The sequence below is a fragment of the Moschus berezovskii genome, chromosome 5 (assembly GCF_049115385.1).
Source record: "Moschus berezovskii isolate FMDL1 chromosome 5, NW_MosBer_1.0, whole genome shotgun sequence".
NCBI lineage: Eukaryota > Metazoa > Chordata > Mammalia > Artiodactyla > Moschidae > Moschus > Moschus berezovskii.
In genome coordinates this window covers 49,282,886-49,298,946 of record NC_142464.1, presented here as the reverse complement: position 1 = coordinate 49,298,946, position 16,061 = coordinate 49,282,886, and positions in this window count along the sequence as shown.

Here is a 16,061-nt window from a genome sequence, read left to right as displayed (position 1 = left end):
CTGAGTTACCCAAATAAAATAAAATGTGTTCTCAAGTTGCCAAAGAAGTTGCTTAACATCAATAGAGTATACTTATGGTAGACATAACTAAGATAATTTGATACTAAGTACTAATATTATTTGACTTTCAGTAATTTTGAGTCTGCGGTTTTGTAAAACGAGCTGATCTGTGAATATTTAATTTTCAGAACTTTGATCTATAATAGGCACTTATGTATTTATGGATACACTTTAAATTTTAATAAGGCTCAGTTGCAAAAACAGCTATGGTCCATTTGCTGCAGCGGCCTCTAGTCAGAGTTATGGTAAACAGGACCAAAGAATAATCAGAAAATCAGATGCAGAGTTGGTTTTACAAATAACCCATGAGAGCAGGCTCTTAAGGTCAGGACATTGTAAGTAGGGCCACACCAAGTGAAACAAAGTATCAATGAAGTATCATTGGAAGCTATTTGCATTTACATTATTTGCTTATTTTTAGAATATACATAAATTAACTCCCAGGCTGGGGAGCAGATTGCTATATACAGAGAATGAAATGCTCTCAAATGAGAAACACCTGATTAAGATGGAAAAAGTCAAAGTAAAATGAAATAAAAGCAAGTATAAATCAAGTAAGGGAAAACAATTCCATGAAAAATGAACAAATTAAATAAAAAGGTATCACAATAGAACTAAAATGCTGAAATTACTTCTTCCTGCAAACATTTTACTTGTTTGGGAAAACAGGAGAAATTGAATTATAAAGCATGGAAATATTAGTAGATGTGGGTCGTGTGATCTCAATTTCAGTTCCAATTCTGCCCCTAATCCATTAGGTGACCATGGAAAACTGATGTAGTTTTTTTCAAGTTCTTGGTTTTCAAATTAATGGAGTTGATTCTGTCACCCTACAAGGATATGGTCCACCCTGCTCCTTTTCTTTCTTCAGGACCTAGTAAGTTACCACCTTTGACTTTTATGGCAGAGTCATCGCTTCTTTTCTTTCATCAACACTGTTGAGACCTCCATCATGCATCATGTGCATCATTCCCCTCTGAAGAAGCAGCTGTCATCAGTTATTTCTTGAATAAATCTGGGTATGGACAAGTAGTATCTATGCACTCATGGAAAATGTACGCACTTTGGATTTCCAGTGCCTGCCACAGAGCTTAACACGTGGTTCAGTTCAGTTCAGTTCATTTCAGTCCCTCAGTTGTGTCCGACTCTTTGCGACCCCATGAATCACAGCACACCAGGCCTCCCTGTCCATCACTAACCCCCGGAGTTCACTCAAACTCACGTCCATCGAGTCGGTGATGCCATCCAGCCATCTCATTCTCTGTCGTTCCCTTCTCCTCCCACCCCCAATCCTTCCCAGCATCAGAGTCTTTTGCAGTGAGTCAGTTCTTCGCATGAGGTGGCCAAAGTATTGGAGTTTCAGCTTTAGCATCAGTCCTTCCAGTGAACACCCAGGATTGATCTCCTTGCAGTCCAAGGGACTCTCAAGAGTCTTCTCCAGCACCTCTCCACTATATTGCCAAATACATGAAAAAGCTTCTTTGAGACTATGTATAACTAAGCAATTCAATGTGTCCTCATCCAAATAGTGAAAGATTTGGATTGAATGAACTCTGAGTTCCCTTTTATCACCCTTAAAAGTAGGTGATAATTATTATTGTAATTATTTCCACCCTTTATTTACTGATGATTATGTGCTCCCTGCTGTTCTAAAGCTTTATATTTATTCCATTTGGCCATAAGTAGATTCATTTAGGTGGCTTTTAGTATCCTGCTTTTTACACATGAGAAAGCAGAGGCTTAGAAAACTTTATTGTTTTGTGCAAAACAGATGGCAGAGCATCTATGTAAATTAAGGTCTCTCTGATTCCAAAGCCTGTTCTCTCATCCACTAGGTAAAAAGGTATAGGAGGAGATCCTTATGCATGTGGGTTAATTTAGTGACTCAGTGAAGTACATTGAACAGATTGAGAAGGATTAAGAAGTCACATCATCGAAGAGTAAATGGCCAGAGTAAGAACTGCTTATAACCTCACAAGCTGCTTACTTCTTTTTAATCTCCACAGTCTTAACATCACAGCATCTAGTAAAGCACGATCAATAAGATCTTTGCTTTATGTTCCAATTAATTTATTATCATGGCATGGCTCTAAATAGGTGAGAGATCATTGTTTTTCTTTATTCACTTTTGATTGTGTTATCTAAATAAATGGTGTTGCTGTGCTTGGTTTGTGTACCTAGATATATCTTTTTCATGTCACTCAATAAGGCAGAACTCTCTAATGGGGCTAGCAATGTATGGTTTGTATTGGTTTGGTAAATTTATATCCTGAAGAAACACAGACTGCATCTCATTTAAGGTAACAGGCATGATGCCTACAGATATCCAAAGTAAAGCTGATTTGTAGCCAAGCCCTTGGAAGTGGTGCGCTCTGGTTTATGGTAAGTTTCTGGCCACAGCACACTTCTCTAGCTACTTTTGAAATCAGAAAGCATCAGAACCAGATCCCTTTACAGTAGCTTCTATTTAGACTTTCAGCTAGAACCTTCATCATGGACATCCACAACCTTTCCCTTTTCTCCTCATCTTTAAGTCCCATGTGCATCTCTCCATTGCTAGTCTAGCAGCTGATCACTTGTAGAAGAATCCCATTCCTTCCTTATTTTTGTGTACCTTATTTTTTTCTCTTTTTTTCCATAGTTTTATTGATATATAATTGACATATCATATTGGATTAGTTTAAGGTATACATCATAATGATTTGATACATGTGTATAATGCATAACAATTGCAAAGTAAGTTTAATTTACATTCATCACTCACATAAAGTTCCTTTTACTTGTGGTGAGGACTTTAAGATTTTTCCCTCTAAGCAACATTCAGATATGTAATACAGTATTGTGAAGATCCCCTGGAGAATGGAATGGCTACCCACTCCAGTATCCTTGCCTGGAGAATTCCATGGACAGAGAAGTCTGGCAGGAGTCCATAGGGTCACAGAGTTGGAAACCACTGAGAAACTAACACTTTCACTTTTTTCTTTTCTTTGTTAACCATACCATGCTGTACATTGCATCTACAGAACTTATAACTACATATTTATACCTTTTGACACCTTTACTCATTTCCCCCACCCCTTGTTTCTCTATAGTTACAAAATCCAGGAAAGACAGTGAACTCACTATGACCTAAATTTATTACTTTTAAGCTAATTGGGAAACATTTCACTTTGGATTCAAAATTGAAAAATAGGATATGCAGTGATCTCAAGGGTACACTTACAGCACTGCCTAGTACTACTCTGGATCAGCAAGTGATGCTGATGAGACCTAAGTGGTAGATTTGAATCCTCTTGAAAACAGTTTCCTACTCCCCATTCCATGTCACCTGGACAGGACACATTGCTCTGTCTAGTTTTCTGACATTAAGATGCAAAATATTGATTATCAGGGAGTTTAAAGCTCAAAGTTTTCATAAAATCACCAGTGCAATCCAATGAAACATTATTAGAGTAAGAAGTTTCTTCTTTGTACAGGACATTTTTCTATAACCATGTTAAAGACCAAGAATATATGGGGCAATTTTGATTCTGTTTCTTTTTTTTTACCCAATAGTATATTTTACTCTTCTGATCTTTCTATTTTAATGACTGTGAAAGATGCAATTCTAGTCATATCCATGGTGAAACTAGCCAAGATAATTACATCAGTGTTGTCACTGTATAATTTACCCTGTGAGCATTTTCTGTGGTATATGTTAAATCTGTAAAAGTCTGTTACTATGTGGCACTAAAATTTCCATCAGCAGAGTATTCCTTAATATTTATCCAGGGGTAAAATAATAAAGAAGTCATGTGGTCAAGCATATTTGGAAAGGGCTGTGTGCCCACTGCTGGAAGGTTTATGATGCGCGTGTTTATGTTTAAGGTGGCAGTAAGTGTTGCAGTAAAGAAATCTGCTTCACATAGCTTAACCCAGAATTTTCCTTGACAACTTTTTAATGTTGTTTTCAGTAATGTCTACTGACTCATTTTGGAATTAGTATTCCCCAGAAGACCCTTTGCAGTAAACTGTCCAAGCATTATTTCAAAGTAACTGGCAGTTGGAGAAATCAGTAATGGCAACCATTTCCGAAATCACCTGGAAGAAAGAAAACACACCATCCCATCCTTGAGAAGGCTAACCCTACTCAGGAGATTTGACTGTTTATTCCTATGTAAATTAGGAGATGAAAGACTTCAGTTTGTGTCCCATCTCTGACACAAGCCGACTGTGAGAACTGGAGCAAATTATTTAACTCCTCTAGACTAGATGGTCCTAACTTCTAAATATGAATATAGTGATAGCTGAACCATGTACTTAACATATTTGTTGAGAAAACACTCCATAAAATGAAAGAATTATGTAAAAAAGAATTACCATCTATCAGCATCATTGAAATTATTCCCTGAAGGCTCCCCAACTTGAAAGCCATTAATCTATGAACATTTCTCAATGTTCTCAAAATTCATTTTAAAATATGTTTCTTGTCCCTGTGGGGAAAAACAAAACAACAACAACAAAAACAAAAATCTGGTGACTTTACAAACTTTTATATTGGTAGTATATTGTGATTCAACAAACCAAAAAAGATACTCTTTCCCTGCAACATTTGAGATCTGAAGTCACTCCCTGGTTAACTAAGCGTGTGTTTTTTACAGCTGTGTCCACAGGCACACCTGGGTCAGCATGCTTCTAGCCTCTGATAGACCGACTAGAACCAGATCTGAGTCTGCAATTGAAATATGAACTCTGACAACCGTGGGAATAATAGGGGAGGCTGGTCACAGTGATTCTGTTTTTGCCTAGATGTATTGGGTTGGCCTCTCTGTTTAGATGCTCAGGCTAAGTGGATGCATTCAATATTTATTTAAAGAAAGACATTTTCAAACATGAGAGAAATCTGTATGAAATAATTCTTACTCTCACTGATAGTTGAGAACCTATGTTGTCTCAAATGGTTCAGGTGTCTTTTTCCTTCTGTAAGATGTACCCATTATGGTTCTGTGTTCTTATTTCCACAGCTCTCAGGCTTTAACACAACTGCACCTACTCACTCTGGAGGTTTCATTAGAGAAAATTCACTCAATTTGGAGAATTTGATTCATCAAAAAATGAAGGTTTCCAAAGTGCAGTACCATGAAGGCCAAGGCTGATGGGTCCATTCATGATCGAGTATTTGAAGGGAGCAGACTCTTTTCACTGCTTTGCTGTGTGTGTGTTTGGGGAGAGTGTACCGTTCTCAGATTCTGTTGATTTTTTAGAACTCAGTTCCTGAAAATACATCACAGCTCTGTGAGCTCAGTACACAACAGGAGTGGAAGAAAGCAGCTCCTTGAATCACACAATTGGCTGCTCTGTGGCAGGGATTTGCTGGGTGGCCACAGACAGGTGAATTCATCCTTCTTTGCCTTTTATCTCAATGTAGGGAAAGTATCTACAATGCATCTGCATTTTGAGGCATTTGCAAGTTGAGAACAATAGGCCATACCTGAGAGCAATTCTAGTGAACCATTAGAAAAATGTTTAGATTGTATCCTGACACTTACCCTCTACAAGATCATTAAATACCAAAAGACAGTCTATGTTTAATTAAATGGTGGGATGGACTAAATAAGTCCAGGCAGAATCAAATAAGACCAAGATTCAGTCACATAATTAATAGACATTTATTAGGCACCCATCGTGCAATGTGCTAGGTTCAGGGACTCCAAAGATGAGTAAGACATTCATGTGACCATAAAGAACTACACAGTCCAGTTGGGGAGTTAGGCTTATAAACAGATAGTGACAGTGCCATGAAGGAAGTGCCCAGGGAATAGGTGCCCTGGAGCATGGAATGGAAGGTAAGTGACCTCTGACCAACCAGAACAGAGGGAGGAGGCACTCAGGGAAAGGGAAGGCAGGCAGAAGGAATCCTTTATGTGGACGCATGGCATGTTCAGTGAAGCACACGATGGTGAAAGAAATGGTAGGAAATCTCAAATTTAGTTTTAATATTAGCAAAGAATTGCTCTTGGAGTATTGGCTCATTATTAGAGCTAATTTTTGAGAACATACTATTTAAATGTTTAGGGCTATGCCCCAGGTTTGGCTTAAAATAGAATGTCTGCCTTAAAGATGAAAACAGCTCTGCTGCTCTCAGCCTTGCCTTGCTGCTGCTACTGCTGCTAAGTCACTTCAGTCGTGTCCGACTCTGTGTGACCCCATAGACGGAAGCCCACCAGGCTCCCCAGTCCCTGGGATTCTCCAGGCAAGAACACTGGAGTGGCTTGCCATTGCCTTCTCCAAGCCTTGCCTTGACACCCCATCAAACTTGGGATAAAATGCAAAATCCCCCTTATGACCTGTATGCTCTTTAGTTCAGGCTGCTGTAGCAAGATACTATAGACAGGGTGACTGATCAACAACAGAAATTTATTACTTACAGCTCTGGAGGCTACAAGTCTAAGGTCAGGGCACCAGCATGGCCAGGTTCTGGTGCCAGTCTCCCTAGTTGCAGATGCCTGTCTTCTCATTGTGTCCTCTCCTGGTGGAGGGCAGAATCCAGAAGGAAGCTCTTTCATGGCTCTTCTTATAAGGGCACTAACCTCATGACTGAGGGCTCCACCCTCCTGAACTCATTACCTCCCCAAAGTCTTCCTCCTAATACTGCCACACTGGGGATTAGGGCTTCAACATATGGATTTGGGGGGACACAGGTTCATCACCACTCTCCTCATATCTTTCTCTACTGCCTTGCTCCCTTGCTGTGCTTCCAGCCACCCCAACTTTCTTGGTTTTCCTGTCTCCCTGTGCATTTTCTGCTCACTCTGCTTAGGGTATATTTTCTCCATGTATTTCTATGTCTTAAACTCTTTTGTGATATCATTCGGCTCTTGGCTCAGATGTCACCTTTAGAAGGACTTTTACTCATTGCTTTTCCCCAAAATCATCCCCCATTCTTCCTTAACCTTTGTTCTCTGGAGCACTGTCATTACTTAGCATTACGTAATATGTCAGTTTATGTTCTTCACGTTTGGGTTGAATTGGGGTTCCCCCAAAGATGTGACCACCTCTTAACACTGGGGAGCCTATGAATGTAATCTTATTTGGAAAAGGAGTCTTTGGAAGTGTAATTGAGGTTAGGATCTTGGGATGAAATCATCCTGCTTTAACCCCTGGAAGCTCAAAATGGAGCATAAAAGAGTTTATGCTTTAGGATGATTAAATCCTAAATCCCGTGACAAGTGTCCTTATAAGAGAAAGGGAGAAGATAGAGCCCCATACTAATGATGATGGAAATAATAATGGAGGCTAAACTTAACACACAAAGAAATTTGCCTTAATTTCCTACCTTAATGCTCATAACCACCACATGAGATGGGGAATTGCGGTGATCCTGTTTTATAGCTGACTAAATTGAAGCTCAGAAAAATCTCAATAGCATGCCCTGAGATCACATACCTATTAGGTGCTTTCTCAATCAGAATAGGGGTCTCAGGTGGGACACCTGCACCTCTGATGTCCCCAGCTTTGTTTTTGTGTTCCTTGTAGAGCTATGTCTTCTAGCATTGACATTAGACCTAGGAAAAAGAAACAAACTTCTGTAAAGGTATAAGATATGCAAATATTACAAAAGATACTTTCATACACATTATCTCAGTCAGTCCTCTCCACACTTTGCAAGACTGCTGTTACTGGCTTCAGTTTACAGATATGCTAGTGGAGATTGGCACAAAGCTGGAGAGAGATGGATGGCATTTTGAAGCTGCGGTGGCTGACTCAAGTTCCCGATCTTTCTACAATAAACAAGTTTTAGGCCACACATACCTGTGCTCGCCACAACTCTTTTATGCTCCATTTTGAGCTTCCAGGGGTTATTTTCTACAATTCCGCAACTATGCTGCATTGATTGGCCTTTTTCATCAGTGCTCTCTGCCCTTGTAAGAAAGATTTTATTTTTTCCCATCAGTCAACCCCTCGTGCTTATTCCACAGGAGGCTGAGCTTCTTGTGACTTTCTTTTCTCAGGACAGCTGACTAGGATGTGAGGTGGGAAGCTGAAAAACCACCTTTGATATTTCAGAATTTCTTCAACATCCTATTCTAAGCAGAAACTTTATTTTGATTGTATATATTTTTTCCTACAAGCCCTTTATTTTCTGACTTCACTTCTTCATAGCTGTGTGAATGCCAGGAGGCCTGGGAATAGTGCATCACAGCAAGATAAGCTACTCTACGCAAAGGTCAGTCTGCCAAAAGAAGTCTAGAAAATGAGATATTTAAAAAATAGGCTTTGCTTCAGCAAGTACAGATAACACTCTGTCCTCCACATCTTCCTCAACCTCTACCCCCTTTGAAAATGAAAGTATTAACAGTCCTAGAGGTTGTCATACTCCATAGTTATATCTGATCAGGGTATGGGGAAGAAATACTCCATAGGTAGGGATTTCTTATGCTTTATAATAACAGAAGAAAACAGCAAAGTAATCTCTGCACAGTATATTTATGCAGTCTTGGAATGATCAATTTTAGATGCTTAAAATAGTTTATCTAATGCAAAACTGGTAAACTATAAAGCCTCTAAGTTGACTTCAAAGGAAGAAGAGTAAGGTATTTTATTAGTATTTTTTTAAAATTTGTGCCTATATTTCTCCTATATCCAGTACTGTATCCTAACTGAATTGATTTAATCAGAACTTTGATTGCAGCACCTTGTGTTTGTGGTCTGAAGGAATTAACACTAAATGGTAACAATAGAAGCTTGTTTTTCTTCATATGAATGGAATTTTGGAAATTAAGTATTTTAATTGATCTTTTCCTAATCACACAGTTCACTAATAAAGTTTTACCACAAAAATTCCATACTTATTAGCTGTAAGAATAAGAATACCTTTATTTTGCAACAAATAGACTTTTCAGAAAGCTCTCCCCTGTCAACCTACGCAGTAACCCAATGAGCAGCTGAAACTGGACTTACTTAAAGCCATTTGAACTTGCCTGGAATATACCTGAATATTTTAACTGTATCTAAGTATCTCTTAATTCATATCTCACAATCCAATATTTCTTCCATTCTTTGATTTTCACTGTTACCTCTGTTCTTTATTTTTTTAAACATAAATTTATTTATTTTAATTGGAGGTTAATTACTTTACAATATTGTAGTGGTTTTGCAATACATTGACATGAATCCGCCACGGGTGTACATGTGTTCCCCATCCTGAACCTCCTCCCACCTCCCTCCCCATCCCATTCCCCTGGGTCATCCCAGTGCACCAGCCCTGAGCACCCTGTCTCATGCATCCAGCCTGAACTGGTGATCCATTTCACATATGATAATATACATGTTTCAATGCCCCAAAGAAGACATACAGATGGCTAACAAGGACATGAAAAGATGCTGAACATCGCTCATTATCAGAGAAATGCAAATCAAAACCACAATGAGGTACCATTTCACGCCAGTCAGAATGGCTGCTATCCAAAAGTCTACAAGCAATCAATGCTGGAGAGGGTGTGGAGAAAAGGGAACCCTCTTACACTGTTGGTGGGAATGCAAACTAGTACAGCCACTATGGAGAACAGTGTGGAGATTCCTTAAAAAACTGTAAACAGAACTGCCATACGACCTCTGTTCTTTAAAGATGAATTGCTATTGAGGGAGGAAGGAAGACAAAAATATTTTAGGGCCAGTGAAAGAAACTAAGGTATTAAAAAAAACCAGTGTGTGCCAGGCAAGGCTAGATATTTTGCATATGCTATTCAATCCTCATGAAACACCCTGCCAATGTGTCTTCTCCAAGAGAGAAATTGAGAACTGTAAAATGTCCACAATTAACAGCTTTTGGCAGAGTTGCATCCTTTCCATTGAAAGAATAATAATTAATTTTTTATCAGGCTGTCAGGGATGTTTAGTCTTTTGGTAACAGTTCACAGCACTAAGACGCATTGGACTGTCACATTTTTATGAACTGTAGCCAACTCTAAAGATCATTTAATAATTAAGTATGGAAACTTGTTAGTGTCATAAAGGCACTTAATAGTGTCATAGTAAGGCACTGTGAGACTGGCTGTGGATTTGCTTCAGGTAGAAATTACAATTTTTCAATATGGAAAGATTTATCATTAAAAGCTGGAAGAACCAAGGAGTGCTAATTAAACATCTGTCAACCGTATCATCTGCCTCATTGGATTCCTCTTGAATAAGCTAAGTATGTTTATACATTTTCCAAATATAGTCATGCCCTGAGGAAAAATTTTCAGGGTTTGAAGTAAAGATGTAAAAATGCATTTTTCGGTTTGTGTAACAATTAAATGTGGCACTAGTGGTAAAGAATCCATCTGCCAAGGCAGAAGATGCAAGAGACAAGGGTTCAATCCCTGGGTTGGGAAGATCCCCTGGAGTAGGAAATGGCAACCTGCTTCAGTATTCTTGCCTGGAAAATTTCATGGACAGAGGAGCCTGGAGGGCTCTTGTCTATGGAGTCTCAAAGAGTCAGAAATGGCTGAGCATACCCACACTTGTCAACTAAAGGATACATTGTATACATAACAATTTACTCTTAAATGCATTTATTCATATATATATGCATATATTATATATATGTGTGTAATATAAATATTGGCTTCCCTAGTAGCTCAGAGAGTAAAGAATCTGCCTGCAGTATGGAAGACCCAAGTTCAGTCCCTGGGTGGGGAAGATCCCCTGGAGAAGTGAATGGCTATTTGATAAAAACTGGCTCATGTTTTCTCTGTTTTTGTCTGTTTGTTTTATTTCTGTTTTTTTTTTTTAACATTTTTGAGACTGTAGTTGGGTTATAAAACTATCTGAATAACAGTGAGTGACCATAGTTCAGTTCAGTCATTCAGTTTTGTCCGACTCTTTGCGACCCCATGAACCACAGCACGCCAGGCCTCCCTGTCCATCACCAACTCCCGGAGTTTACTCAAACTCATGTCCACAGAGTCAGTGATGCCATCCAGCCATCTCATTCTCTGTTGTCCCTGTCTCCTCCAGCCCGCAATCCCTCCCAGCATCAGAGTCTTTTCCAGTGAGTCAACTTGTCGCATGAGGTGGCCAAAGTGTTGGAGTTTCAGCTTTAGCATCAGTCCTTCCAATGAACACCCAGGACTGATCTCCTTTAGAATGGACTGGTTGGACCTCCTTGCAGTCCAAGGGACTCTCAAGAGTCTTCTCCAGAACCACAGTTCAAAAGCATCAATTCTTCGGCAATCAGCTTTCTTCACAGCCCAACTCTCACATCCATACATGACCACGGAAAAAACCATAGCCTTAACTAGATGGACCTTTGTTGGCAAAGTAATGTCTCTGCTTTTTAATATGCTATCTAGGTTGGTCATAACTTTCCTTCCAAGGAGTAAGTGTCTTTTAATTTCATGGCTGCAATCAGCATTCGCAGTGATTTTGGAGCCCAAAAAAATAAAGTCTGACACTGTTTCCACTGTTTCCCCATCTATTTCCCATGAAGTGATGGGACAGGATTCCATGATCTTAGTTTTCTGAATGTTGAGCTTTAAGCCAATGTTTTCACTCTCCTCTTCCACTTTCATCAAGAGGCTTTTTAGTTCCTCTTCACTTTCTGCCATCAGGGTGGTGTCATCTGCATATCTGAGGTTATTGAGATTTCTCCTGGCAATCTTGATTCCAGCTTGTGCTTCTTCCAGCCCAGCGTTCCTCGTGGTGTACTCTGCATAGAAGTTAAATAAGCAGGGTGACAATATACAGCCTTGACGTACTCCTTTTCCTATTTGGAACCAGTCTGTTGTTCCATGTCCAGTTCTAACTGTTGCTTCCTGACCTGCATACAGGTTTCTCAAGAGGCAGGTCGGGTGGGCTGGTATTCCCATCTCTTTCAGAATTTTCCACAGTTTATTGTGATCCACACAGTCAAAGGCTTTGTCATAGTCATTGAAGCAGAAATCAATGTTTTTCTGGAACTCTCTTGCTTTCTCCATGATCCAGCTGATGTTGGCAATTTGATCTCTGGTGCCTCTGCCTTTTCTAAAACCTGCTTGAACATCTGGAAGTTCACAGTTCACATATTGCTGAAGCCTGGCTTGGAGAATTTTGAGCATGACTTTACTAGTGTGTGAGAAGAGTGCAATTGTGCGGTAGTTTGAGCATTCTTTGGCATTGCCTTTCTTTGGGATTGGAATGAAGACTGACCTTTTCCAGTCCTGTGGCCACTGCTGAATTTTCCAAATTTGCTGGCATATTGAGTGCAGCACTTTCACAGCATCATCTTTCAGGATTTGAAATAGCTCAATTGGAATTTCATCACCTCCACTAGCTTTGTTCGTAGTGATGCTCTGTAAGGCCCACTTGACTTCACATTCCAAGATGTCTGGCTCCAGGTGAGTGATCACGCCATCGTGATTATCTTGGTCGTGAAGATCTTTTTTGTACAGTTTCTGTGTTCTTGCCACCTCTTCTTAATATCTTCTGCTTCTGTTAGGTCCATACCATTTCTGTCCTTTATTGAGCCCATCTTTGCATGAAATGTTCCCTTGATATCTCTAATTTTCTTGAAGAGATCTCTTGTTATCTTATTCTGTTGTTTTCCTCTATTTCTTTGCATTGATCACTGAGGAAGACTTTCTTATCTCTCCTTGCTATTCTTTGGAACTCTGCATTCAGATGCTTATATCTTTCCTTTTCTCCTTTGCTTTTTGCCTCTCTTCTTTTCACAGCTATTTGTAAGGCCTCCTCAGACAGCCATTTTGCTTTTTTGCATTTCTTTTCCATGGGGATGGTCTTGGTCCCTATCTCCTGTACAATGTCACGAACCTCTGTCCAGAGCTCATCAGGCACTCTATCAGATCTAATCCGTTAAATCTATTTCTCACTTTCACTGTATAATCATAAGGGATTTGATTTAGGTCATATCTGAATGGTCTAATGGTTTTCCCTACTTTCTTCAATTTAAGTCTGAATTTGGCAATAAGGAGTTCATGATCTGAGCCACAGTCAGCTCCTGGTCTTGTTTTTGCTAACAGTATAGAGCTTCTCCATCTTTGGCTGCAAAGAATATAATCAACCTGATTTCAGTGTTGACCATCTGGTGATGTCCATGTGTAGAGTCTTCTCTTGTGTTGTTGGATAAGGGTGTTTGCTATGACCAGTGTGTTCTCTTGGCAAAACTCTATTAGCCTTTGCTCTGCTTCATTCTGTGCTCCAAAGCCAAATTTGCCTGTTACTTCAGGTGTTTCTTGACTTCCTACTTTTACATTCCAGTCCCCTACAATGAAAAGGACATCTTTTTTTGGTGTTAGTTTTAAAAGGTCTTGTAGATCTTCATAGAACCATTCAGTTTCAGCTTCTTCAGCATTATTGTTTCGAGCATAAGCTTGGATTACTGTAATATTGAATGGTTTGCCTTGGAAATGAACAGAAATCATTCTGTCGTTTTTAAGATTGCATCCAAGTACTGCATTTCGGACTCTTTTGTTGACCATGATGACTACTCCATTTCTTCTAAGGGATTCCTGCCCACAGTAGTAGATATAATGGTCATCTGAGTTAAATTCACCCATTCCAGTCCATTTTAGTTCACTGATTCATAGAATGTCTACGTTCACTCTTGTCATCTCCTGTTTGACCACTTCTAATTTGCCTTGATTCATGGACCTAACATTCCAGGTTCCTATGCAGTATTGCTCTTTACAGCATCGGACCTTGCTTCTATCACCAGTCACATCCACAACTGGGTATTGGTTTTGCTTTGGCTCCATCCCTTCATTCTTTTTCGAGTTATTTCTCCACTGATCTCCAGTAGCATACTGGGCACCTACCGACCTAGGGAATTCCCCATTCAGTATCCTATCATTTTGCCTTTTGATACTGTTCATGGGGTTCTCAAGGCAAGTATACTGAAGTGGTTTGCTATTCCCTTCTCCAGTGGACCACATTCTGTCAGACCTCTCCACCATGACCCGTTGGTCTTGGATGGCCCCTCATGGCATGGCTTAGTTTCATTGAGTTAGACAGGGCTGTGGTCCAGGAGGTGATCAGATCAACTAGTTTTCTGTGATTATGATTTCAGTGTGTCTGCCCTCTGATGCCCCCTCGCAATACCTACTGTCTTATTTGGATTTCTCTTACCTTGGTCGTGGAATATCTCTTCACAGCTGCTCCAGCAAAGTGCAGCTGCTGTACCTTACCTTGGACATGGGGTAGCTCCTCTTGGCCACGCTTCTGTGCATGGTCAGTTCCGCCAGAGCCGGCGTCTCTCGCGTCTGTGCTGCCACCATAAGTGACCCTCTAAATCACTTATAGTTTTTAAATTTCTTTATTGTTGATTTACAGTGTTGTGTTTGTTTTTGATGTATGGCAAAGTGATTCATTATACACAGATGTATTCTTTATCATGTTATTTTATATTATGGCTTATTATAGGACAGTGAAGATATTCCCCCTTTTACAGTAGGATTTTGTTGCTTCATTTGAAAGTGTACTAGTGTGTCTGGTTATGGAAGGGGACGAGGGGGCAGTCTTTGGGACCAGACATAGCAGTATGGGTTTCTGACTTAGAAAGACTGAGAGATTGAGAACTGTATTTTGTTTTTTAAAGTTTTGTTTCTGGTGTACTTTTATAAAATTTCTCTGTCAAAAATCATAATCAATGTAAGACATAGTTCTCCTGGACTCTTCTATTACTTCAAAGATCATTTACCATGTCGATAACCATATACATTCTTGTTTTTCCATTGGAATTTGTAAGAGTACATGTCTGGGATCTTATCTATGGGGATGGAGGTTAAGTGGTCAAGAATTTTGACCCCTTAGGGATGGATGTGGTGATGGGCTTTAAAGAATTGTGTGAAATGAGTGGTAACTGTAGTAGAAAGTAGTTTCAGCAACAGATGAATCGGTTCATTGTGGGATAAAAGAGGTTATAGACAGGTACACTAGTGAAGACAAATTTTCAGTGAGGTTACAGAATGGAATTTGGCAGGTTCTCATGCAGGATAGTCTTCCAGAATGCTTTGAGAATGGGATTTAACAGTAGTCAGATGAGGAAACTGGCATCTTTCAGTGTTCATTATTAATTTAATTGACACTTTCAGGCTGATCACATTTTCTGGCGCTCACTTGAAATGTTAATCTTCACTGTCATCTGGCCAGCAGTTAACTCCCTTCTCCCACTGACTATGCAGGAAAAACGTAAGTGTATTCTTTCCAATCATGTCTGTGATTGGTTGTGACCTTGACAACCTTGTGAAGAGAAATTTGAAGACTGTTTTGTGAGCATTCTCTCTTCCCTGCAGAGTTTTCTCCCAGCAGACAGGTTTTAGGAAATGTATGTACTAAAGTATTGTGGATTTCAATCAATGAAGATGGATGGCTGCCATTAGGAAGTGAGCTGCTGTAACTGGACATTATCTAACATGTGGTTAGCTTGCCTTTATTGAAATAAATCCAGCCAAATAGATCTGACTATAATTTAGGGACCCACAGATCCTCTGAGGTCATCTCGCTCAGCTCCCATATATAACAGATGAGCAAAGATAGCTCCTAGGGGACACTGCTCATGTGTCCAAGGTCTTGCTGGAATCCTGATATCCTGAAACCCATTTCCTTTAGGACTTACTCCCCATAAGGGGAGAAATTCCTGTGTACAGTCCAGGCTCAGTTACTACCTGATCAAGTCACTTCTTTATGCTTCAGTTTATCATCAATAATATGGAGATAATAATAATATAGAAGGCATTTCACTCTTGTGAGGAGCAAAATGAGTTACTATGCATCTGACAAACAGTAAATATAAAATGTGGATATTTCAGTGCCTATGATTAACATCCAGTATTGGAAGAAGGAGCATACTGCATTACGTTTCTCCAGATCATTGGTTTTCTACTAGTGGTGATTTTGTCCCCAGGGAACACGTGGCTGTGTATGGAGAACATCTTGGATTGTCACAGCTCCAGAATAGAGGGTGCTTATGGTAACCCACTTCAGTATTCTTGCCTGGAGAATTACATGGACAGAGGAGCCTAGTGGGCTACAGTCCATAGGGG